This window comes from Pseudophryne corroboree, chromosome 6, assembly GCF_028390025.1.
Source record: "Pseudophryne corroboree isolate aPseCor3 chromosome 6, aPseCor3.hap2, whole genome shotgun sequence".
NCBI lineage: Eukaryota > Metazoa > Chordata > Amphibia > Anura > Myobatrachidae > Pseudophryne > Pseudophryne corroboree.
Genome location: NC_086449.1, coordinates 756,159,800 through 756,183,915, shown reverse-complemented (window position 1 = coordinate 756,183,915; position 24,116 = coordinate 756,159,800). Strand labels below are relative to the sequence as shown.

The 24,116-nt window shown below is 48.7% G+C and overlaps 1 long non-coding RNA gene across 5 annotated transcripts in view; it reads left to right on the top strand.

Moving 5' to 3' along the window:
* LOC134933400 (uncharacterized) overlaps positions 1–24,116 on the top strand; it is a 240,755-nt gene that overhangs the window by 207,372 nt on the left and 9,267 nt on the right. For all 5 annotated transcript variants that reach the window (XR_010179694.1, XR_010179691.1, XR_010179692.1 and 2 more), the window contains one exon: positions 9,350–9,413. This is a non-coding gene — a long non-coding RNA (uncharacterized LOC134933400). The remainder of the gene's footprint in view (positions 1–9,349; positions 9,414–24,116) is intronic.

The window sequence follows — 24,116 nt, the reverse complement described above, 5'->3', positions numbered from 1 at the left end:
CTTCTTTCTGCATTCCACTCTGAGAGGGATCCAATTGAGTGCCTCACAGCACCCCCTTTCCCCCCCATACGGTGCCTGCAGCCCATATGTACCAAGCTCCAGAAGCTTGGAACCGGTAGGTAATGCCATCTTTAGATGCCTATGGGTTGGCTTTTTTCTGCATCTAAAGATCCCTTCCAGCACCCCCTCCCCTGGTGCATGCAGAATTCTGCATTACTAGAAGTCTAGTAATCGCAAAATACAGCCCTTATCGGGGGATCTATTGCAATGCTAATCACATTTCTTGTTAACGCTGGTACAGTATATACCCAATAAGTTTTGGGATGTATCGTGGATGCGATGTATAGTACATACCGCCCAAAGCCTCTTTCTTTCACTTTTCTCTTCCAATCATAGTGTCTCACCAAACACCTGGTTATTGTCCTGGTAGTATCCGGCTTCAGCTGTTGAAACCTTGGACGGGATGTAATGAAGTCCGTGTTCAGCGGCCTGAACTCAGACATTTTGTTTAAAGGGGCAATTATTTACAAGGCATGTTTTAGCCTTATAAATGACTGAAAAAAAGTCTGAGTTGGGGCGGCATCCTGCACGGCCACTGAACACGGACTTCATTACACCCCACCCCTTCTATTGAGCCTTTCATGGACAAGACTACTGCAACCCTCCCGCAATCACATAGGCTGCTACTTAACCATCCACTCCCCGTGCTGTCCCTCATCTATTGCTTCTGTCAGTCCTTACATCTGCAATCTGTGTCTGCAAGTACAACAAAATCAAAGTGCTGAACCTCACTGATAAATCTGTATACCGTACACAGCCACTAAGTTGGCACCAGAATGTCAACAGTCATGATAATGACATGGTTAAAATGTTGACATAATAAATGTTGACACCCACAATGTTGACATGGACAGAATGTTGATAGGCAGGCAGAGATCCGCATAGGCTCGAAGCCACATAAGCACCCGGAATTTTTGTGACATTTGGTGAGGATAGGCAGGGCTAGCCTTAGTGATGGACAGTTGTGGTCAGGTGACCTAGGGTGCCTATTAGGGATGGGTAGGAGGAGTATATGCAGGGGTATATAGTCCTGGTGTAGGCAGCCATCTTCCTCTTGCCTGTTTTTCTTCGGATGCAGTAAGGAGTGTCTTGTACAGTCTGTTAATTATTACCCCCTTTTCACCCACTGCAATTTATTTGTCCTGTGCCCTCTCTGTTTGGGGCTCCCCTTGCACCATGCCCCGTCCGCGTAGAACAGCGCCCCCTACCCGCCGCCTTGCTGAGGCCGCCCGCCCGCTCACAGCGACTGGTTACCGCCGGCCGCGTGTGCGCGTGGTTCCCCCCCCCCCCCCCGCTGCACCGCCCGCAGGAGAGCTGGTGCTGCTCTCCCCGGGCGGCGGAGTCTTCCCGGCGGCTGCTGCACTCGGAGCTCGGTGCGGCGGAGGAGCCGCGCGCGCCGTGTCTCCGGCCTCCCTGGGCCTTCCGTCCTCCCTCCTTGCGGCCGCAGTGAGCGGGTCCCGTGACGCCGGACGGAGGCGCATTATGACGGGGCTCTCCCCAGCCGGTTCCCCTGCGGGTGCCTGGCTGGTGGAGGATTTAATTAACCTACCGGCAGTTTCGGGCGCAGATCGGGGGGTGGGGCCTGCGTTTACCCATGCATCTGGGGGCGGAGTTAGTACCCTTTTCCCACCCGCCGTTCCCCTGGCTCCCGCTGCCATGGTGAGCGTGGGGGCGTCGGGGGTGGGCGGGCAGGCATCTGGGATTCACCCGGGTGCGCTCCCGGTGTCCCAGATCCTGCTGCCTTCGGCCGGTGGCCTGTGGCCCGGCGAGGTGACGCCATCTGCTGGCCAGCTCATGGTACAGCAGATGGGGTCAGATCACAGTACCATGGCCGCTTCATTTACGGCACTGGGCCCACGGGTTTCCTGCCGGCTGCTTCGGTGTCGGTGGCCTGGTCTGGTGCACTGCAATTCCCGGTCATGACCTCCGGGGCATCGCCTGATTTCCGGGGGGGTCGGGCCCCTTTTTCTGCCCCTTATTTGCCGCCGCCGTTTCCGCACTCGCAGGGCTCAGTAACATCTTGGCCCATCCCGGGGGGTCCGGGGTTCGCCCCGTTTTCGGGGTCTTACGCCGGCGGTTTTTCTCCCGGGGCCCTCCCGCAGACGCCTTATTGGTCGGCACCATTTCCGCAGGCTCCGTTCGCTTGGCACCCTGGTTTTGCCGCTCCGGCCACCTGGCCTCCCTCCTTTGGTGCGGCCATTGGCTCGGCGAACGCTGAGTCCTTGGCCGCGCCTGCCCCCTTTTCCCAGCCCCCCCTTTCTGCTTCCCCCCCTCCACTGCCTCCGGTTCCCCCTCCGGCGGCTGCCGTTTTTGTACCTCCCCCCCCCCCCCCTGCTGTCTCCCCGTTAGGTGTCGATGGGTTAAGGGGGGTCTCTCCCCCAGGCAGATCGTCTGGAGCCATGGCGGCAGCAACGTCCAGTGCAACGCAGATGAGATTGGCGACACAGAGCGAGCAAGTGGGAACAGGCGAAGCTGGGAGATCTCGGGTCCCTGAAGACGTGCCGTCCAGCCCCGTCGCCGCGTCCGAAGAGGTGGCCGGTCCTTCTGGAACTGGTGAGATAGTTAATCCTTCTTCTTCTGATAGTTCTTCTTCCAGCTCTTCTTCTGATACTAGGTCTTCCGGGTCCCCTAGGCGCCCGCGTAAATTAGCCAGGCTCATTGCGCATCACTTACAGAAAAGAGATCGGAAGGCTAAGGGCAAGGGTTCGGCGGTTGCGTCGGACCCTCCGCGTTTTACGGAAATGGTGCACTGCGCAAACACTGCGGTCACCAGAGGTTTGTGTAAACGGATGAGGGAAAAGATTAGGAAGGGTAAATATGTCGACATGTTCACCCTTACGGATGACATGCGGAAGGCTTTCGATAAGGCTAGGAAAGTTGGGGGCATTGGTGAAAATGCATTTCGCAATTTTCATAAGTGGCTCCAAGGGTTTTTAGTGTTTACGGCATGCTACGCCGAGACGAGGCCGGCGGAGTATCATAACACGGTCAAATATTTGTTCCTGGTACACGAAATGTACTTGACCTCCAAGGGTTACGCGTGGCGGGACTACGATGAGAAATTCCGTCGCAACCAAGACGGTAACCCGACACTACCCTTGGGGTTTAAGGACGTTGAAGTGTGGCTGGAGGTCACGCAACATAATAGGCCCCTCCCTGAGTCCCAAGGCGATAAACCGGGTTTGGGCGTCCGGCCGAGCCCGACTCTGGGGAATAAAGGGAAATGCTTCGCTTTCAATGATGGCAAGTGTTCCCGGGGTTCTAACTGCCGTTTTCGCCACTCCTGCAAGGTGTGCGGCGGGGGGCACTCGGCCAAGGATTGCACTTCCACTCCCGGGTCCCGGCCCTCCGAGGCTGCCGAGGTGCCGGGAAGTGGAAAGTAAGGCGTTTTCTCCCATTAACATCCCGGAATTGACCAAGTGGTTGGGTGCTTACCCTGACATCACTTCTGGGCTGTTTTTGTTAGACGGTTTCCGTCACGGTTTCAGGCTCCCCATCTCGGATTCAGTCCTCGTTGTCTCCAGGCGCAATTTGAAGTCCGCGCGCGATTTCCCTTCAGTTGTCTCCCGTAAGGTGCAGGCTGAAATCAGCTTGGGGCGCATGTGCGGCCCTTTCCCGTCCCCTCAGGTGCCCCGGCTGTGCATCTCTCCTTTCGGGGTGGTTCCCAAGAAGGCCCCGGGTCAATTCCGCCTCAGTCAACATTTGTCACACCCCCGTGGCGGCTCGGTCAACGACGCCATCCCGGAGGAAGCTTGCAGGGTGCGGTACCAATCCTTTGATGAGGTCCTTCGGTTAGTCAACATGGCGGGTCCCGGCGCCCTTATGGCCAAGCTGGACATTGAGTCCGCTTTCCGCCTGCTGCCCATTCACCCCGATTCCCTTTGTTTCTTAGGTTTTCGGTTAGTGGGGGGTTTCTACGTCGACAGGTGCTTGCCTATGGGTTGTTCCATTTCTTGTGCCTACTTTGAGAAATTCAGTTCGTTCTTACATTGGTGCGTGGTGTTGGCTTCCGGTCACCCGGGGGTTGCCCACTACTTAGACGATTTTCTCTTTGTGGGTCCAAGGGATAGTTTGGTTTGCGGGGACGTCCTGGGTTTAGCCCAGCGTTTGTTCGGTCGTCTAGGTGTGCCTGTGGCCTCGGATAAGACCGAGGGGCCCACGGTGTGTCTCAGTTATTTGGGCATTGAAATCGATTCGGGGGCCGGTTGCTGCCGGCTTCCCGCCGATAAGGTGCACAAATTGCTGGGTCTCATAGAGCAATGCCTCCTCAGTCGTAGGGTCAGATTACAACGGGTGCAGTCGTTACTTGGATCTTTTAATTTTGCGTGCAGGATCATACCCATGGGGCGCGTTTTCTGACGTAAACTTGAGAGGTCCATGGCGGGGGTTCGGAAACCTCGCCATACGGTTTATATTTCGCGCGAGATTAGGGAGCATTTGCAAGTCTGGTCCGCTTTTTTGGTTTCCTTTAACCGGGAGGTGTTTTGGCCAGATGAGCGCTGTTCCAACGCCGCGTTGCAACTTTTTACTGATGCTGCCGGCGGTTCGGGCTTTGGGGCTTTTTTCAGGATGGAGCGCTGCGCCTTGGCCTTCGTCATGGGTTTCCCGCGGTTTCACAAAGAACTTGCTTCTTTTGGAATTGTTCCCGTTGATAGTGGCCGTCGAATTGTGGGCACTTAGCTTGTCGGATCGGAGTATTGTGTTCCGCTGCGACAATCTGGGTGTCGTACACGCTGTTAATAACCAACGCTCGTCCTCTCTGCAGGCCTGTTGCCTTATTTAGTGCTTAAATGCTTGAGGCATAATATTCATTTCACGGCTGTGCATGTCCCGGGTGTGGACAATAGAATTGCTGATGCGCTGTCGCGTTTTGAGTTCGGAAAGTTTAGGGAGCTGGTTCCTGATGCAGCCTTTGGGGGTTTATCGGTTCCGCCCTCCCTGTGGAAACTCGTCGAGTAAGGTGGCCGGTTGCCTCTGTTCGTTGACAGTCTGTGGCCGGGGGGGCGGTGGTCGTGAACACCGCTGCGGTGAGTGGGCTTACCTATGCGGGTAAGATACCGGCTTGGGTTATGGAAGCCCGGTTTCAGTTGGCTGGTCTTGCGTCCTGGTTTCTGGAGAGTTCAATATGTTCGTTTGTTTTACTGCGCCTGTTGCGCGAACCCAAAAACGTGTTTTACCCGTCCGTTCTTGAACGGCTAGCATTCAGGAATGGAGGGTGTGAAGTGAATTTTTTAATTTTCCTCCGAGGGGGCCGAATTACAATTGGCATCACTCACGGTCCACGGGAGGTTTTTTGAGTTTTCTCCTTCACTTGGGTTCTTTATCTGCATGTTTTCGTTATGTTTCTGTAATTTGAATAGTTTGCTGACGGTAGGAATTTTCTTTTGCAGCTGCTTTGGATGTCTCGGATCAGATTTGGCTTATTGGCCATTCTTACATTTTTTGGGCGGAGAGGCATCCTATGGCAAGGTGAACAGGCGATTTCTTTGGGGACAAGGTAGTCAGATGGTTGGGCGTTAGAGGTTTGCGTTGGATGGGTTTACTTCGCCTGCTGTTTCGCCACGAACGAAGGTGGGGGCGGCCTGGCTGGATTGTCATTCACCTCGGGGGGAATGATATGGGTCGAAGGCATCGACCTCATCCTGAGTATTAAGGCGGACTTGGTAGCGTTGCGAGCATCCTGGCCCCGAGTGACAGTTGTATGGTCTGACATAGTGCCCCGTTTTCACTGGCGGGGTGCTGTTCGTTTTTCTGCAATTGAGAAAGCTAGGAAGAAAGTTAATTCTGCGTTGTCAGTGTATGTGCAGGCGATAGGGGGTTTGGTGGTTAGGCACCCGCTTTTGGTTCTTCGCAATGTGCAGTTTTATAGGGAGGACGGTGTTCACCTTTCCCCTGCGTTTTTGGAGAGTATCTTCCGAGTTTTGTCGGGTTGAGTCTTTTCCTTTGGTTTTGGTGGGATGGCGGTCTGCGTTTTTTTGTTGAAAATCCTCGTTGTGGCGGAAAGTCGCTACCAGCCAGCGGTCAAAGTTACATAAGTGGTCACTGTGGGGTACCCCCTTTTGATAGAACAGCGAGTGTGTCCTCCCCTTGCGGGTGGACTACGGATGTTCCCGTGCGGGTTCGTCCACGGCTCTGCTAGAGTAAGGGGGGTGAGTCCTGCACAGTGCGGGTTATGTTAAGGAGGCGGTTGTGAGTCCCCTCCTAGTTTTATTGGTTTATTATAGTTGACTGGTGCTGGTGAGTTGGTAGCGCCTTTTCTCGCCATCCTCCAATATTTAGTTTAAATGACAGGTCATCAAACAATAAATACCAGTTTGACCTTTAAATCTAGCAGTTGGTGTCTGTGTGGTTATTTCATAGTGATAAGCTAGCTAAGTTATAAATGTTAAGTGTGTCAGAATAAAGTCATGGGTGGCTTATGAAATGTTAATAAGTAAACGGGTTAGGGGTAGGCTTACCTTAAACAGACATTGTCGATAGTCTGACTTTGTCTACATTTCATCAGTGTTGACATGCTGAATGTCAGCCCAATAAATGTGTCAACATTATGATCATGCCGATATTTTCATGTCCACATAATAAATGTGTTGACATGGTCAATACTGACAAATTGTACTGAACCCGTGTATACAACTCCTGTGCCAACTATCATTTTGACTTATGTCATAGGTTCCGGTATGAATGGTCGACAGTCATTAGGTCGACCACTATTGGTCGACACTGGCATGGTAGACATGAACAAATTGTCGACACATGAAAAGGTCGACATGAGATTTTTAACCTTTTTGTGTCATTTTCTGCGTAAAGTGACGGGGAACCCCAATTAGTGCACCGTGTCCGCTCGCATGGCTCCCTTTGCTCGCCATGCTTCGGGCAAGGTGCCTCGTTCCGTTACCGCTGCGCTCGGCACAGATTACTGTTCCCAATCATAGTTCACGTGGTTGTATAGTATGGAAAAGTTCCACAAAATAAAAATATAAAAACCCTCATGTCGACCTTTTCATGTGTCTATGTCGATGACACGTGTCCATGTGTCAATGTCTACCAATAGTGGTCGACCTAATGACTGTCGACCATAACATGGTCGACCATCCAAACGGATACCTATGTCATAAACACTCCACCAGGAGTCTTCTGTGCTTCTCTTGTCTTCTAATAAGAAATAGCGCAGGTTTCCACATATTTGTAACCATTGCTGCTACTGTATACAGCACTGACAACTAACGGAACATTGGTTCGGCAATCAAATGTTTGTTTTTTAGCCTTTAGCAAATCAGTGTATTTCTTCTTTATCCCGTTTATAGCGTCATCTGGTTGTTTCGTGCCTACACTATTTTAAGTGGTTATTTTTCAATTTTGAGCTAAAAACAGCATCAGTGTGCCATGTTGTAAGGCCTATGGCGCAGTAAAGCTGTAAATGTAAAGTACATAAAAGGTTAAGGGTGGCAGAGTTATAGCCCACATGGCATTCATAATATACTGGGAAACGCTCTAAATAAAGAACACAAACAACATGACTCAGAGCTGAAGTTAATATAGAAAGGGTAAAAATAACATAGGCATACTGATTCTGAATTTTAACTAAGCACATACAGATTGTAGAAGGTGTCAGTGAGTTTGTCTCTAGGCTGCGTCTTCCCTCTATATTCACACAGGAACAGTGTGGAAAATCTAGTACCTACTTGACATATACTAAGATGGCCACCGAGAACTCTACTGACCGTGTGCAAGGTCCATCTTCAAACTGTGTACAGTGACATGGTGGGAGACAGAGTTCTCCTGTACCACTACCCGTTTACACCATACACTCACCGGCTGGTGAGCTGTATGAAATCCATCTCCGCTCAAGATCCACTTTATCACTAATATACATGCAACAGTGAGTACTGTTTTACCAGCTATCTATCAATAAACCAACACCACTAGCTAAATAACCGGGCTGTTCATAGTTTGCGCCATACTGACACACCCACATTTCTAAAGAGACATGGGTAATCCTTTATAGTTTTCCTAGCCCTAATAGGCTAGATTTCCTGGAAAGCCTTCTGGTAAAATAAGCAGACATGGCAGTGAGTGAAACATATTAAGAGATTCAACTATGGGGAGAAACATCGCAGTTTTTTAGTAGATACTGTTAGTCAGTGATAAGGGGGGTAGACACGCAGAGATCAGTGCTTAAATTCTAAGCAATCTGACTAGATTGCTTAGAGGTTAAGCAGTGATCTCTCCGTGTGTACCCCCTACAGTGATAGCGATGCGCGGCCTTGCGTGGCGCAATCACTGGTGCTAGATTGGCATGCAGGCTCAATCTAGCACATCGCTCAATTCACCGGCTGGGTGAAATGAGGAGCCCCCCCCGTCCGTCCCCCTCACTCAGCACACATCACGCTGTGTGCTGAGCGGGGGGAGAGATGTGTGCTGAGCGTTTAAGATCACTCAGCACACATCTCTCCCGTCAGCACTGGCCTTTAAGGCTTCTTTTACTTCAAGAAATTCACTCCCTCCTTAGTTGTTGTCAGCTTTATTTGATGGGCGGCAAAGAGGGGCAGCAGTGACTGTCTTGCTGCTGAGGTGCTCCCCTCACTCATACATGTGTCAGGCTGATTCTACCCAACTTGGGTCAATGGCACCACCATTCTAGGTGGGCCTTTTTGTGTTATTGGAAGGAGGATTAGGCCCCCATCTAGCTAAATAGCAATATTGTGATTTGATTGTTTTTTCATCGCAATCCTACCATTGACTATTTTTAAAATGAGTAATTAAGTAATTATATAAAGCTGACCCCACCATTTCCATGACATTATTTTGTATATGTTTTGGGGGTTTTTAACTGCATTGTGGAGGCGGGCTGGCATCAGCTGATAGTGTGTTTATGTATACTAGTCAATACAAAGGAATTAAACAGTGTACCAGTGGCAGTAGCAATGAGGTACAGGAACGTCTATCGGATGGGAGAATTTGTGTTCTGTAAAGAAGGGCTTGAACCGGTAGAAGGTAGACCACGCCACTGCTATAGATGTTATAATAAAAGATCACTGTCCACTGTATAGATAAAGCAAAAGATTAAGGATTAGATTGCAATACACTCATTTTGCCATCAGTAGATAATTCATATTGCGAATCTGCTTCTAATACCCTATTGTACTTCCTTATGAATGTTTCATATGAATTGTTGTTTGAAAGCATCGCTCCTCTTCTGATTTTGCTATTAGCTAGTAACATAATGATATTAATGGGAACACATGCAGAGGTGCACATTTAACTGTCAGCATCGCCTTTGTGTTGCCAGGTGGTGCATTATCCAGTCCATCAACACAGTTCATATCCGTAATGAAGCCATTTCAATTTTACAGGTATGGATTTACAATTATGAATCTAAGTTAAATACTTAAATACATATATTTGTGCCTTGTCGAATGTTTCACTTATGTTGTGCATTTCCTGGATGGGTGCGCCTCTATCAAGGCTTGGTAACAATACTCATTAATGGCCTCTGATAGGTTGTTATAATTGTTCTCCACCAGGCCTGATCTTTTGCTTTTTTTGACTTGCCTTTGCTTGTCAATGCAGCACTTTGATATTTGATCAGATTCCTTACCCTGGATGGTTTGACAAAGCCTTTCCTCATCTTCCATAATACTCTTAAGGGCCTCATACACTAGTGCCATATTGCACGTTTCCGTGCAATTGCGATGAGTTCCTGAGATGGATAGCATGAAAAATGTCAAATTGCATGTACTTTTCTTGCGATCCCATGTGTCACCCATCGCAATCGCAGATCACACGTGCTGCATGTGAATTTATCTCAATTGCATGGAAATAGGTTTAATAACATTAGATTGCCTTAGATAAATCACATGTAAAAATACACTCAAGTATGAAATCACAATTACAGGCCTCCTGGGAAGCTCCTGACCAGATTGCAGGAAAATTGCATGGAAGTCATTGCTGAGATACATCTCCCCAGTGTTATGGGGCCCTTTACTCTGAGTGGTAAACACCAATAACCCATTGTACAAGTCCATGTGAAAATAAACTACTGGTGGGATCTACATACAAGGGAAAATGGGTAGCTATTAGTAACTGCCTGATATTAAATTATAACAGGCCGCAAACTTACCATGGAGGCAAGTCCAGCTTAATCAATTCCAGGTTTGACACAGGTGGTCCAATCCCTTTTTCCTAGAGTTGTCATCAGAATCCGTCTTCCATCTCCATGGTCCATGGTCCTGAAACCTAGGGTAAATTTACCTGATTGATTCACACTGGACTGCTAATCATTTCAACATTTAGTGATCGCTGTAAGCTTTTCTTTCTACTGAAATCTGTTACAGAGGAAGAAATGTATGGGAAAATCATTTCTGCAAAGAGATGCTCAATTCTGTGCACTTGTCTTTACTCCACAGATTCATCCTTAAGTATTAGGTTTTCTGTACAATGATCTTGATAGAGTTACATCTACTGCATTGAACCAAACCTACCTTCACTATAAAAAAGCTGCAGAAGAACACAATGGAGAATTTCATCCTTGGGTAACTGATTGTTTCTGGAATGATCCATCTTTTGCCTATAGTATCAGAAAGTTCTTTCCAACCCTACAAAGAACTGACTTCCTTTCAAAATTGACAGGAAGTTAAAAAAAAAGGAGACAGCAGAATGAGTTATTACCCTTCTCTGTGCCATCTCCTGTTACTCCTATTATGTTCAAATGTGCTCCAAACATCACCAGATGGTAGATCAGGCCCACGTGCAGGGTCAGACTGGCCCACAGGGGTACAGGGGGAAACCCTCTCCTCCTCCTCCTCCTCCTCTAGTGATCAGGTTCCAGACTGTGTTCTTGAATTATACATTCTACATATGTTACCTTATACTGCACAGGACTATGGTGTATTCTCTACAGTGCATTGCCAATATTTATCTTTTACATTATCATGCATGCACTAGTTGTATTCATATATTTGTCAAGGGGCCCAGCCCATGCACTCACTAATGGTTAGGCAAACCAATGTGGTGGCTGGCCACACCCCCTCTGGAGACTGACCACACCCCTAAACATGGGCCTCTACCACTGCATTCTCCGGTGGGCCCTTCATGCCCCAGTCCGACACTGCCCACGTGATTACAAGAAAAAAACAATGCTTCCCCTGTGCAGGGGCATTTTATGAAGCTAGTGTGTTGAGTGCAAGACTCACTACAACCCCCTCTCCATCGTACCCACCCACACTCCATGTGGGTGAGGAAAGAGCCAGCACTGGAGCCTGTGAAGCCTTACCTCTGTCTGTAGATCAGTCCCGACAAAGGAGGAGATAACTAGAGTGACAGTTAAAGAATGGGAGGCAATGCTGATGGATGGCATTCTAATTTGCTATTTCTCCTAATTCAGATGCATTGTCACATGCCAGACTGGCTGTCCTGTTATCTTACCAGGCACTGCCATTTCATTGCCTTGCACTTGGTTCCTCAGGTCTCTGGGGGTGTCCCATACTGTGCTGCTGCCAGTAGTTGTTTGTTTTCTTCATGTGAAGCTGGCACCATTGGGACATGGGTGCCACAATCTTAGCTAAGATCAGCTGATCACTGTTCTACCAATCCTAGACTTGATTCTCAGCACATGACCACAGTGACCTATCAGCATCCAAGGCACCCTATATAAGTCTCTCTCCAACACTCATTGCCAGAACAATTTCTGCTATAATCTGCTTCTTAGCTTACTGTACGCAGTTGTTTCAGAATTGGAACCACAGGTCAGTGTTTTTATTCTGCAGCTGTTACTCCTAGTGCTAGTCTATGCTACTGAGCACTTTCATAGTTTCCAATGTGTTCTTGTTGTGCTGCCAGTATTACTTAGCACTGTCCACAGTCTCCCATGTAGTGCTGTTACCCTCCAGTTGCTGGTCATTATTACTGAGCACTCTCACAGTCTCCTTTGTGTTCCTGTTGTGATATAAGTACAAACTAGTATTACTGAGCATCTCCCAGGATCCAGTGTGTTCCTGTTTGTTCAAAGGGGGAGATTCAAATCTTTGAAAAGTCAGTTGGGAGTCTGTTTTTTCCTATCTAATAGACAGGAAAAAACAGACACCCAACCGACTTTTCAAACATTTGAATTCCACCCCAAGTATCAGTTATTACCACATACTCTAATAACTCATCGCTTTCTGCCCTGTGCACACTCCACTGTGCACAATAGTGTATCTGACTCCTGTAACTTTCAGCTTGCTGTATTCCTCACTGTGCTCAGAGCTTCCCAGCTACTCCAGAGTGCATCTCTTATTGCTCTGTAGTCTCATCTGCAGCCTCCCTAGTGGACATCATTACCAGCCTGCAGTAACTGTCATTGTGCTCCATTAATATGAATATATAAATTAATGTGTGCTTCATCTTCAAGTTACACATTGCTATCAGTCCTGCACTCAGGGGGTTACTCAGGATGGATTGCTAAAAAGCCGAACCTGCAGTCCTTTCTTTCCCATGCTGAGGGTCGCCCATTGCAGGGCAAGTCCTCCCAGCAGGGGCGTTTCTACAGAGGAGGGAGCCCGTGTGCACCTCCGGGTGAGCCCCATCCTCTGCACAGCGATGTACTCCGGCATTGTGCCGGAGTCTACTGCTCATGTGCAGGTCTCCAGAAACGTGGCGCCCACCATAATCCGGAGACCAATTTGGCTACCGCGCATGCGCGGGGGCCATATTGGCTGTGATTTGCGGCGCGATCACAGCTCCCGGCGCTGGACTCCGGAAAGGTAAGTATTAAAATGGGTGCAATGGGTGCGTGGTGGGCCCCCCCTGGACCCAGGGGCCTGTGTGCACCGCACCCATTGCACCCATTATAGAAACGCCAATGCCGCCCAGCATGCTGAATGTCCTGCCCAGTGGCTGCGACCGCAATTTAATTGCGGTTGCAGCAATTGTGGATGACCCACGGCCTTCGCAGCCTGGCTGCGAAGGCAGATGGTCCGCCATCATTTTTTCCATCGGAGCGGCTGTGTATGATGTCACATAGCTGCCCCGAAAATGGCGCCGACCTGCCCCCATTTGAAGCGCCCCGTGAGCACCTCTGCCTGTCAATAAGGCAGAGGCTTTTGCAGTCAATGTGATCCAATCTCATTGGCAAGACGCGCATACGCAGGACGGGACCTGCACATGTGCATTGGCGCTGGCAAAAGGGAAATTGCAGTTGCATCGCGTTGCCAATGCCATGCGACCTGAATAACCCCCTCAGTGCGCTATTCCATTCCGTACTGTGTGCTAATTCTCACTTGTTGCTTCCTGAATTCAGTCTGGTTCTCAGCCATTCCAACTACACCAGCTGCTTCCCTGCTTCAGCTTGCATACCTGTTTGCATTACCTCAGCCTGCATTTTCCTGCTTATCATCTTAATCCTGCACATTCCTGCATGCAAACTCAACCTGTTTTCTACTGTGTGCAGTCTCTACTGGTATTGTGTATTCCTGTATGCCCTAAATATCATCGTGACGTTCCAACTTCAATCTACTGTATGTACTCCAAGCTACAGTCTGCTAACATCATTGTGCAGTACCTGTCTCAGCCTACATGCTTCCAGCACTCTATTGCAAACATCATCCTTAGAGGGCCCATGGGCCTAATTCTGAGTTGATCACAGCAGCAAATTTGTTAGCAGTTGGGCAAAACCATGGGGGTCATTCCGAGTTGTTCGCTCGTTATTTTTTTCTCGCAACGGAGCGATTAGTCGCTAATGCGCATGCGCAATGTCCGCAGTGCGACTGCGCCAAGTAAATTTGCTATGCAGTTAGGTATTTTACTCACGGCATTACGAGGTTTTTTCTTCGTTCTGGTGATCGTAATGTGATTGACAGGAAGTGGGTGTTTCTGGGCGGAAACAGGCCGTTTTATGGGTGTGTGTGAAAAAACGCTACCGTTTCTGGGAAAAACGCGGGAGTGGCTGGAGAAACGGAGGAGTGTCTGGGTGAACGCTGGGTGTGTTTGTGACATCAAACCAGGAACGACAAGCACTGAACTGATCGCACTGGCAGAGTAAGTCTCGAGCTACTCAGAAACTGCACAGAGAAGTCTTTTCGCAATATTGCAAATCTTTCGTTCGCAATTTTGATAAGCTAAGATTCACTCCCAGTAGGCGGCGGCTTAGCGTGTGCAAAGCTGCTAAAAGCAGCTTGCGAGCGAACAACTCGGAATGACCCCCCATGTGCACTGCAGGGGGGGGGCAGATTTAACATGTGCAGAGAGAGTTAGATTTGGGTGTGGTGTATTCAAACTGAAATCTAAATTGCAGTGTAAATATAAAGCGGCCAGTATTTACCCTGCACAGAAACAATATAACCCACTCAAATCTAACTCTCACTGCATATGTTATATCTGCCCCCCCTGCAGTGCACATGGTTTTGCCCAATTGCTAACAAACTTGCTGCTGCGATCAACTCAGAATTACCCCCCATATCCGTAATGTGTATTGTCTGCCTGTATTCCTTCCCTATTCTGTCACATCTCCTGGTCAATGTTTAGAAGATAGAATGCATTGTGAAGTGTCACTCGTTCACCCATTCACTCACTCCATTTACACCGGACCTGCCCAATGGCCTCAGATAGAAACCTGAAAAAAAATAATCCCAAACTTAACATGCATATTGTTAAACTAGGTGATTCATCGCGCCCTACAGGCGCTCTTCACACCGTCGTTAGGGGCTACGCCCCGTTAACCCCTGCACGCCTTTGAACATACACAGGCCGGTAGATAACAGAACCAGAAATGCAGGGCAGTATAGAGGGCATACAGAAATGGGTTCCGGTTGAGAAAAGGTAGACAGGTGTAGGGGGGGAGAAAGGGAATGTACAGAAAAACGCTGTGCGATGGGTAAAGGATAGGGAGAGGCAGGGTGGTAGGGAGAGGATAAAAGAGAGGGAAGGTGTTAGACAGAAAATAGCGTTGCAAGAGGCTATGACCTGTTAACCCCTGCACGGGCTTCAGCTGTGCTATAATTGTTATTATATGGAGTATTACCTTCACAAAAGTTTATGCTATTGGGTAAATATTGCAAGGGGGAAGGGCATGCAATTGTCAAGGGGACGTAGCCCTTTGTGAGGGCGTGAAGAGTGGCCGCAGGGCACAATGAATAACATAGTGTAGTATATACTGCTAGTGTATGTAGCGCAGCTTATACACACAGTGGCCACAGGTATCAGAGCCGCATATACACACAATGGACACAGGTAGCTGAGCCGCTTATACACACAATGGCCACAGGTAACGGAGCCGTGTATCCACACAGTGGCCAGAGGTAGCAGGCCAGCTTATACACAATACTCACAGGTAGCAGAGCCGCTTATACACACAATACCCACAGGTAGCAGAGCAGCTTATACACACAGCGCCCACAGGTAGCAGCGCAGCTTATACACACAGCGCCCACAGGTAGCAGCGCAGCTTATACACACAGTGGCCACAGGTATCAGAGCCACGTATCCACACAGTGGCCAGAGGTAGCAGGGCAGCTTATACACACAATACCCAATGGTAGCAGAGCCGCTTATACACACAGCGCCCACAGGCAGCAGAGCCGCTTATACACACAGTGCCCACAGGTAGCAGAGCCGCTTATACACACAGCGCCCACAGGTAGCAGAGACGCTTATACACACAGTGCCCACAGGTAACAGAGCCGCTTATACACACAGTGCCCACAGGTAACAGAGACGTTTATACACAACGTGCCCACAGGTAGCAAAGCAGTTTATATACACAATGACCACAGGTAGCAGTGTTGCTTATACACACAATGGCCCCCGGTAGCAGTGCCACTTCTACACACAATTCCCATAGGTAACAGAGGCGCTTATACACACAGTGGCCACAGCTAGCTGAGCCGCTTATACATACAATGGCCACAGGTAGCAGCACCACTTATACACACAATGGCCACTATTAGCAGCACCGCTTATACACACAATGGCCACTGGTAGCAGTGTCACTTATACACACAATGGCCACAGGTATCAGCACCACTTATACACACAATGGCGACAGGTAGCAGTGTCATTTATACACACAATGGCCACTGGTAGCAGAGCCGCGTATACACACAGTGCCCACAGGTAGCAGCGCCACTTATACACAATGGCCACAGGTAGCAGTGTCGCTTAGATACATAATGGCCACAGTATTACTTTTTTTAATTAATCCAATGTTTACTGGTGGCATCTATACTCACAGAAGTTCCGTGTGTGTGTGGGGTGTTTGGAAAGGGGGTGGGTTCAGTGAGGTGGAGGTGCCTATCCGTGCCGCTGATCACCCTGATTCAGGGAATCACTTGTAGCGGCTGCGGATGGTGTCCGAGGTGCTACGTGTGGTGGAGGTGTGGGTTCGGGAGGGGGTCCAGAGGTGTTGCGGGTGGTGGAGGAGTGGGTGCAGTGACACGGATGGCGGAAAGGGTACAGAGGTGCTGTGGGTGGGGGAGGGGTAGGTGTGGAGGGGGCGCGGATGGGGGAGGGGGTGCGGGTGGGGGAGGTGTGGGTGTGGAAGGGGAGTGTAGATGCTGTTGGTGGGGGAGGGGTGGGGGTGGGGGGGGCTGTGGATGAAGGAGGGGTTCTGGAGGTGGTGTGCGTGGGGGAGGGGCGATGTAGTGGGAGTGTGTTTGGGGAGGTGGGGTTGCAGGGGGGGTGAGGTTGGGTTCTAGAAGTGCTGTGGGTGGAGGAGGGGTGGCTGCAGGGGAGCCGTGGATGGGGTCCGGAGGTGCTGTGGGAGATGGTCCAGAGGTGCTGCGGGTGGGGGAGGTGTGGTAGGTCCACGAATGGGGGAAGGTGTCTATAGATGATGTGGGTGGGGGAGGGGGCCGAGGGGCTGGGGGAGTGGCGGCTGCGGGGGCGTGGTGGGGGTCCGGATGCACTGTGGGCAGGGGCGGAGGGTGCTGCGGGTGTGGGTGCTACGGGTGGGGGAGGGGGTGGGAGGGGGATGTTGTGGATGAGGGGGCGTGTGCCGCGGGTGGGGGGCAGATGTGGTGGATGCTCGTGGTGCCGCGGATGGGGGAGTGGTGGGTGGGGTGGAGGGTGTGGGGGTGTAGCGGGGGGGAGAGGTGGGTATGGGGGTGCCGTGGGTGGGGGAGGGGTGGCGGGTGCTGCAGGTGTGGGTGCCGCTGGTGGGAGGGTGCGGGGTGGCGCGGGGCGGGTGGGGTGGAGGGTGCGGGGGTGTAGAGGTGGGGTGGTGGGTATGGGGGGGCGGGGGTGCCGCGGGTTGTGGGTGCTATGGGTGGGGGAGGGGGCGGGAGTGCTGCAGGTGGGGGAGGGGCGTGTGCCGTGGGTGGGGGAGGGATGTGGTGGGTGCTGCGGGTGGGGTGGAGGGTGCAGGGGTGTAGGGGGGGGAGAGGTGGGTATGGGGGTGAGGGAGGTGCGGGGGGTGCTAGGGGTTGGCAGGAGTGCAGCGCACGGGGAGGGGCGTGTGCCGCGGGTGGGTGCTGATGTGGTGGATGCTGTGGGTGCCGTGGGTTGGGGAGGGGCGGGTGGGGTGTAGGGTGCGGGGGTGTAGCAGGGTGGGGGAGGTGCGGGTGGGGTAGGGGGTGCTACGGGTGGGAAAGGGAGTGCAGCGGGCGGGGGTGGGAGTGTGGTGCGAGTGGGGGGGGCAGATGTAGTGGATGCTGTGGGTGTCGTGGGCGGGGGAGGTGCGGGGAGGAGAGGTGGGTATGGGGGTGGGGTAGGGGCGGGTGGGGTGGAGGGTGCAGGGGTGTAGTGGGGGGGGGAGATGGGTATGGGGGTGGGGGAGGTGAAGGGGGTGCTGCGGGTGGGGGAGGGGCAGGGGTTTTGCGGGTTGTGGGTTATACGGGTGGGGGAGGGGGTGGGAGTGCCTCGGGTGGGGGAGGAGCGTGTGCCGGGGTGGGGGATAGATGTGGTGGGTGCGGCGGGTGGGGAAGGGGCGGGGGGTGCTGCGGGTGAGGGCGCTTCAGGTGTGGGTTATACGGGTGGGGGAGGGGGCGGGAGTACCGCGGGTGGGGGAGGGGCAGCTGCCGCAGGTGGGGGAGGGGCGGGAGTTTCGCGGGTTGGGGAGGGGCAGCAGATGTGGGTGCAATGGGTGGGGGAGGGGGCGGGAGAGCCGCGGGTGGGGGAGGGGCGTCTGCCGCGGGTGGGGGAGGGAGTGCTGCGGGTGGGCGAGGGGCGCTGCAGGTGTGGGTGCCGCGGGTGGGAGGGTGCGGGGTGGCGCAGGGCATGTGCCGCGGGTGGGGGGCGTATATTGTGGAGGCTGTGAGTGCCGCGGGTGGGTGGGGGGCGGGTGCGGCAGGCCGAGGTCGTCCACAGCATTCTCAGCCGCACTGTCTGGCAAGACTCTCCGGCTGCAGTGTCACAACTCACCAGGGTGCAGGGAGTGTACGGGGAGGAGGGAAAGAGGGGACTGGGCGGAGACAGGGAGGGGACTGGGCGGGGATGGGCGGACCGAGGGAGGGGACTGTTCCTGGCCTGCATCCAGCCACCCAGATCTGTGCCTGTGACTCCGCCCAGCGTTAGAAATGCAGGCACAGAGTCACAGGGCTAATATATAGGAGATGGTCCACTGTATCTCAGATGCAGAATTGGAAAAAAAAAATCTTCTTTGGTTCCACCATGTGCCTTGATGTGCATGGAACAGAAAGAAACATATAGGGTATTTTATTTAGAAAAAAATACATTTATACAATGTTTAAAATAAGGTGCAGAGTGCAATAGTATATGGATGCTGTTTCATAGATTTAATGTCGATATAAATACATAAGACAAGACTCACAGGAGAGAACAATAAAGGAGAAGAAGAAGACAGAAAGAGAAAAAGGAGAAGAGTAAGAAATAAGAAAGAAGTATCGGAAAAAAATTGAGAAATTTTCTTTTTAATAATTGAATTAAAAAAATAAAATAAAATAAAAAACGTTGATAAAGAAAAAAATCTAAATGCAAAAGCCCTCACTCACTCACTCACTCACTCACTCACTCACTCACTCACGACTCATCACTAATTCTTTTACTTCCCGATATGTTAGGAAGCCGAAATTTAACGTACGTATTTTTCAGGTGGGAAATATGGGAACTCCACAATTAGAAATTTTATAAACCTCTCCTAAGGGGATGAAAAGGGGGTTGACATAATGACGTCATTACTGATGTGTGGCTTGCATTGCATGAACAATAATACCCAAACGGACAATCGGAACAACATTTGGATTGCACCTCCAGTGCGTAGAATTTAATAAACTACAGAAATGCAAAATTCTCACTCACTCACTGACTGACTGACTGACTCACTGACTGACTGACTCATCGCTAATTCTCTTACTTCCCGATATGTTAGGAAGATTACATGTAACATAGGTATTCTGCAGGTGGGAAATAGGAAAACGACGTAATTAGAATTTTAATAAACCTCCCCTAAGGGAATGGAAAGGGGATTTACATAATTACATCATTACCGATGCGTGGCTTGTGTTGCGTGAACAATAACGCCCAAACGGACAATCGAATCAAAATTTAGATTGCACCACCAGTGTGTAGAATTTAATAAACTACAACCATGGTCCTGTCACTTTTTACCGTATCTGCTCCTCCGCGGGTAATGCCAAGAACCAGCACTGTCACAAGTGACGGATTCATCTATAATCTGTTATCACATTTATTTAAAATCTAAATAAAAATGAATGGATATTGGGGTCATAACGAGTTGATCGCTCGCTAGCAGTTTTTAGCAGCCGTGCAAACGCATTGTCGCCGCCCACTGGGGAGTGTATTTTCACTTTGCAGAAATGTGAACGCTTGTACAGCAGAGCGCCTGCAAAATCGTTTTGTGCAAAACAAGACCAGCCCTGTAGTTACTCTTCGTGTGCGTTGATTCTAACGACGGAGGGACGGCCTTTGATATCACACACCCACCCAGCGAACGCCCAGACACTCCTGCATTTTTTCTGCCATGCCTGCATTTTTCTAAGCACTCCTTGAAAATGGTCAGTTGACACCCAGAAACGCCCTCTTTCTGTCAATCTCCTTGCGGCCGGCTGTGTGATTGGAATCGTCGCTAGAACCAGTGCAAAACCACAATGGACTTTGTACCCGTACGACGCGCATGCGCATTACGGAGTATACGCATGCGCAGATTAGCCGTTTTTTTCACTGATCGCTACGCAGCGAACAACGGCAGCTAGCGATCAACTCGGAAATGACCCCCCTTGTCCAGCCATCTCAATACCTATATAATAAATACAGAACTGATCATATTATGAAACTACAATAGGTCTTACCTAGAATCCCTATGTAAAGTCAGCTGTGATAATATGTCTTAGGTACGCCCTATATAAGTTTCCAGTTCTTATAATGAAAGATTATAAATATATAAAATTGCAACCATCCATATCTACGTTAAAGTTATACATGGCTTTCTGCAATGACAGTGTTTCACATTGTGGGTTTGCATCACTCGAAATTGAGCTCTAGACAGAATTCATATCTAATATTTATTTAACATCGCAGTAATTTTTCAATGTCTGCCTTTATTGTGTCTGCCCATAATCATCAATCAAACATAACCTCTCTTTCATAGTCATTGGTCATTTATATCTATTCTTCTCCTGACAGGCAACCAAAAACACAATCAGATTCTACAGTGTGCACTGATTTTCGTAATTACCCTGTATTCAGAAATTGTTATCCAACCAATTCCTCACTCATCACAAACTTGGTCTCAGGCTTCTGTCTCTTTACTCTCTGAAAACTCCCCACATTTTTCCGTGTATTGCACAATATAGAGTTTTTGTCAATTTTATTACTATGGAAAATGTTTATTGAAAAATGTGTTCTACCTCTAGTGTCTCCTAGTTCCTTAATTGGAATTACACTTCAAATTATAAAGAGAGACATGTCAACATTGGGGGAGATCTATCAAACCTGGAGTGATATAACCTGCTCATGTAAGTGGAGGGGGATAAAGTACCAAGCAATCGGTTCCTGTCATTTTTCAAACACAGCCTGTAATATGGCAATTAGATGCTGATTGGTTGAAACTTTATCTCATTCTGTTTTATCTCTTTCCAAGTTTTGATAAATCCCCCCCACCCCGGGCCCTATTTATCACATCCCAAAATTTGGATGCAGGTGTAATGTGATATTTATTACCAACATTGGGGCAGATGTGTTAAGCCTGGAGAACTGATAAAGTGGAACGTGATAACTCATCAACCGATCAGCTCCTAACTGTCATTTTTCAAACCTAGCCTGTAACTTGACAGTTAAGAGCTGATTGGCTGTTGCGTTATCACCTTCCACTTTATCACTTTGCCAGATTTAATACATCTGCCCCTAAGTTTGCAAGGTGCAAATTAAAATTTTCAATCAAACTTACAAATAAAAGTTATAAATCGGGGCATTTTTACAGAGCAAGGGGCCTGTGTGGCCTCCTCACGGTGCTGTAGACCCTGGCATCGGGCCAGAGTCTACTGCTCATGCACAAGTCTCCGGAAACATGGTGTCCGCCGAGACGAAATTCCTATTCTGCCGGCGTTGTTTTACCGAGGCTGGAGCTCCTCCGCCAGACTCCAGAATGGCAAGTAATAAAACATGGGTACATTGTGTGCGGTGTGGGCCCCCCTGGACCCACGGGCCTATGTATTATAGAAGTGCCAATGGTATAAATCACTGCCCTGGTGCTCCTCTGGAAAACATGTGATCCTTATTCAGCATAAGGGAGTACTCTCAATGATAGAAAGCAATTTGCACTATTGTTAATGCTGTCACAAAGGCTCCTCTGTATGATGCCCCACAAAAATGAAGAACTTATAGAGATATAAAGGAAAAATATATTTGCAATAGTGTAACACTGTATAATTTATTAAAAAAACACTTTCACATAAAATGTACATATTTTGCAGTTACATACATTGTCTTAAGCTGGGTACACATCAAATGATACATCATTCGATATATATATAATTTGGACACTGATCAGAATGAAATCGGCCAACCCGCGGTTGCATGCTCTGTTAGCTAGGTCATCCCCTCAAGCGCGGGTTGTTAGCTAGGTGGTCCTGTCGGGCGTGCTTCACTCCCAATGGGATGACCCTGGCAATAATAGCATACATCCTAAATGCGAACGCAAACGATATATCTCGTGCTTACTCGATATATTGTTTTGTGTGTACGGTCGACCGATATATTGCCATATCGGTCTTGTTCTTCTGGATACACAAATTATTTTTCTGCTTTCCCCCCCCCCCGTTCAGGTGTCTGGGAAACCAAATTCTCTGCTGTGTGTGGAAAAAAAGTTCCTGGTATATAGCATGTAGGTTTGACTTTCAGCTTGGTCCTAGACAAATGCAAATAATTTTTTTTCAAAGGGAAAAATAACAGATTCACCAAAAACTAATTTATTATTCTCTCCCATCTTCTGTTGATTACCTTCCTGTCATGGTTTCTTAGTTTTCTGGGCAATATTTACTGAGTGATAAGTTGGGCTCCACAAAAAATAAAAAAATTGACCTAGAAATTTGCTATGGCCTGATGCCAAATACAGTTCTGTGAGTACAAGGTGATCCCAGCGGGACATCAGAGGGAGATTTTTTTTAGACGTTAGCAAGCTGACCACTTCAAAGAACCCACTGAGGCCCCTTACATGAACAGGATATATGCCTTTTGTCTAAAAATATCTCTGTAGTTTTTTTTTATCAGCCTGCTCCTGAATATCTTCTGCATTTTGCACTTGTGTTTTTAATCTTTTTTTGGTATTGCTTAGTTGTATTACAGTGCATTTATAATATATTTTGAGCAGTTTATTGCATTTAAGCCTTGTCAGATTGTATTTGCTAGAAATAAATTATGTTATGTGAGATGTAAAGTAAACCTAATATATAATGCACACAACACACACATATTAAAGTGTTTCATCTGCTCTTAAGCAGGCAGCAGTGCAAGTCATAACCAAATAAAAGATGGCACACAAACCTAGAAATTTTATACAGTACCTACAGTATGTCTACACACAGTAATGGCAGCCATTTTGTGAACCAATATTTATGCAGTCTGTCACTTCCCAGGAACTAGTGATGTCCATGATGGCTGCCAGTTCTGCTCAAGCAAGGAATACAATTTAGTGTACGTAGAGATATGTCAAAAGGGAGTAACATAACATTCTTGGAAAAACCCACGTGGCCATATAATGATTTTTGTTCTTAATAAAAAGTTGAACAATTTAGTTCTGTTATAAAATTGGTCCAAATAAAAATGCTATATAAATGCTGATAAACCACTTTGCAGGGCACTTTACATTTTTACAATTTTCTGTATATTTAATCATTTTTAATTGACTATCAAAAATCCTGCAGCTGCCTGAAATTTTTGGAAAATAAATGAACATGCTTAAAGGGGCAATGTATTAAGCCTTGAAAAGTAATAAAGTGGAAAGACATAACTACCAGCCAATCAGCTCCTAAATACCATGTTACAGGCTGTGTTTGAAATATGACAGGAGCTGGTTGGTACTTTATCTCTCTCTCTACTTTATTACTTTTCAAGGCTGAGTACATCTGCCCCATTGGATATGACCCTTTGATTCTCAAGGGCCTGAATTTTTATCATCTCACTGAGGGGCAGATGTACTAAAGCCTTAAAAAGTGATACAGTGGAGATAGATAAAGTACCAACCAATTAGCTCCAAACTACCTGGAAGGCTGGTATTTTAACTCTCTCCACTTTATCACTCTTCAAGGTTTAGTACATCTCCCCCATAATTTGCTTTGCTTTGTTGCTATGGGCAACACCTACGCTCGTCTTCTTTAGAAGGTTTGATAAATCTCTACCTATGAAAATAATGAGCTGACAGAAGAAGTTGCAATCGTCAATCCAGTGGTACTTCAAATAACTTAGCATTACATTTCTCATGAAAGTAGAGTCAGACTACTGTACATCTGTCATTATCAGGACAATTCTTAGGAAGCCAAGTAACACAAGATCTGTTTTCAATGCCCACTCTGAGCAGCCGATCAAGGCCAGTGGTCCTAAATGCAGAAATCCTGTTCAACTATTTACTGGACACAAATTGTGATTTATTTTTTGTCACTTGATGCTGCTTT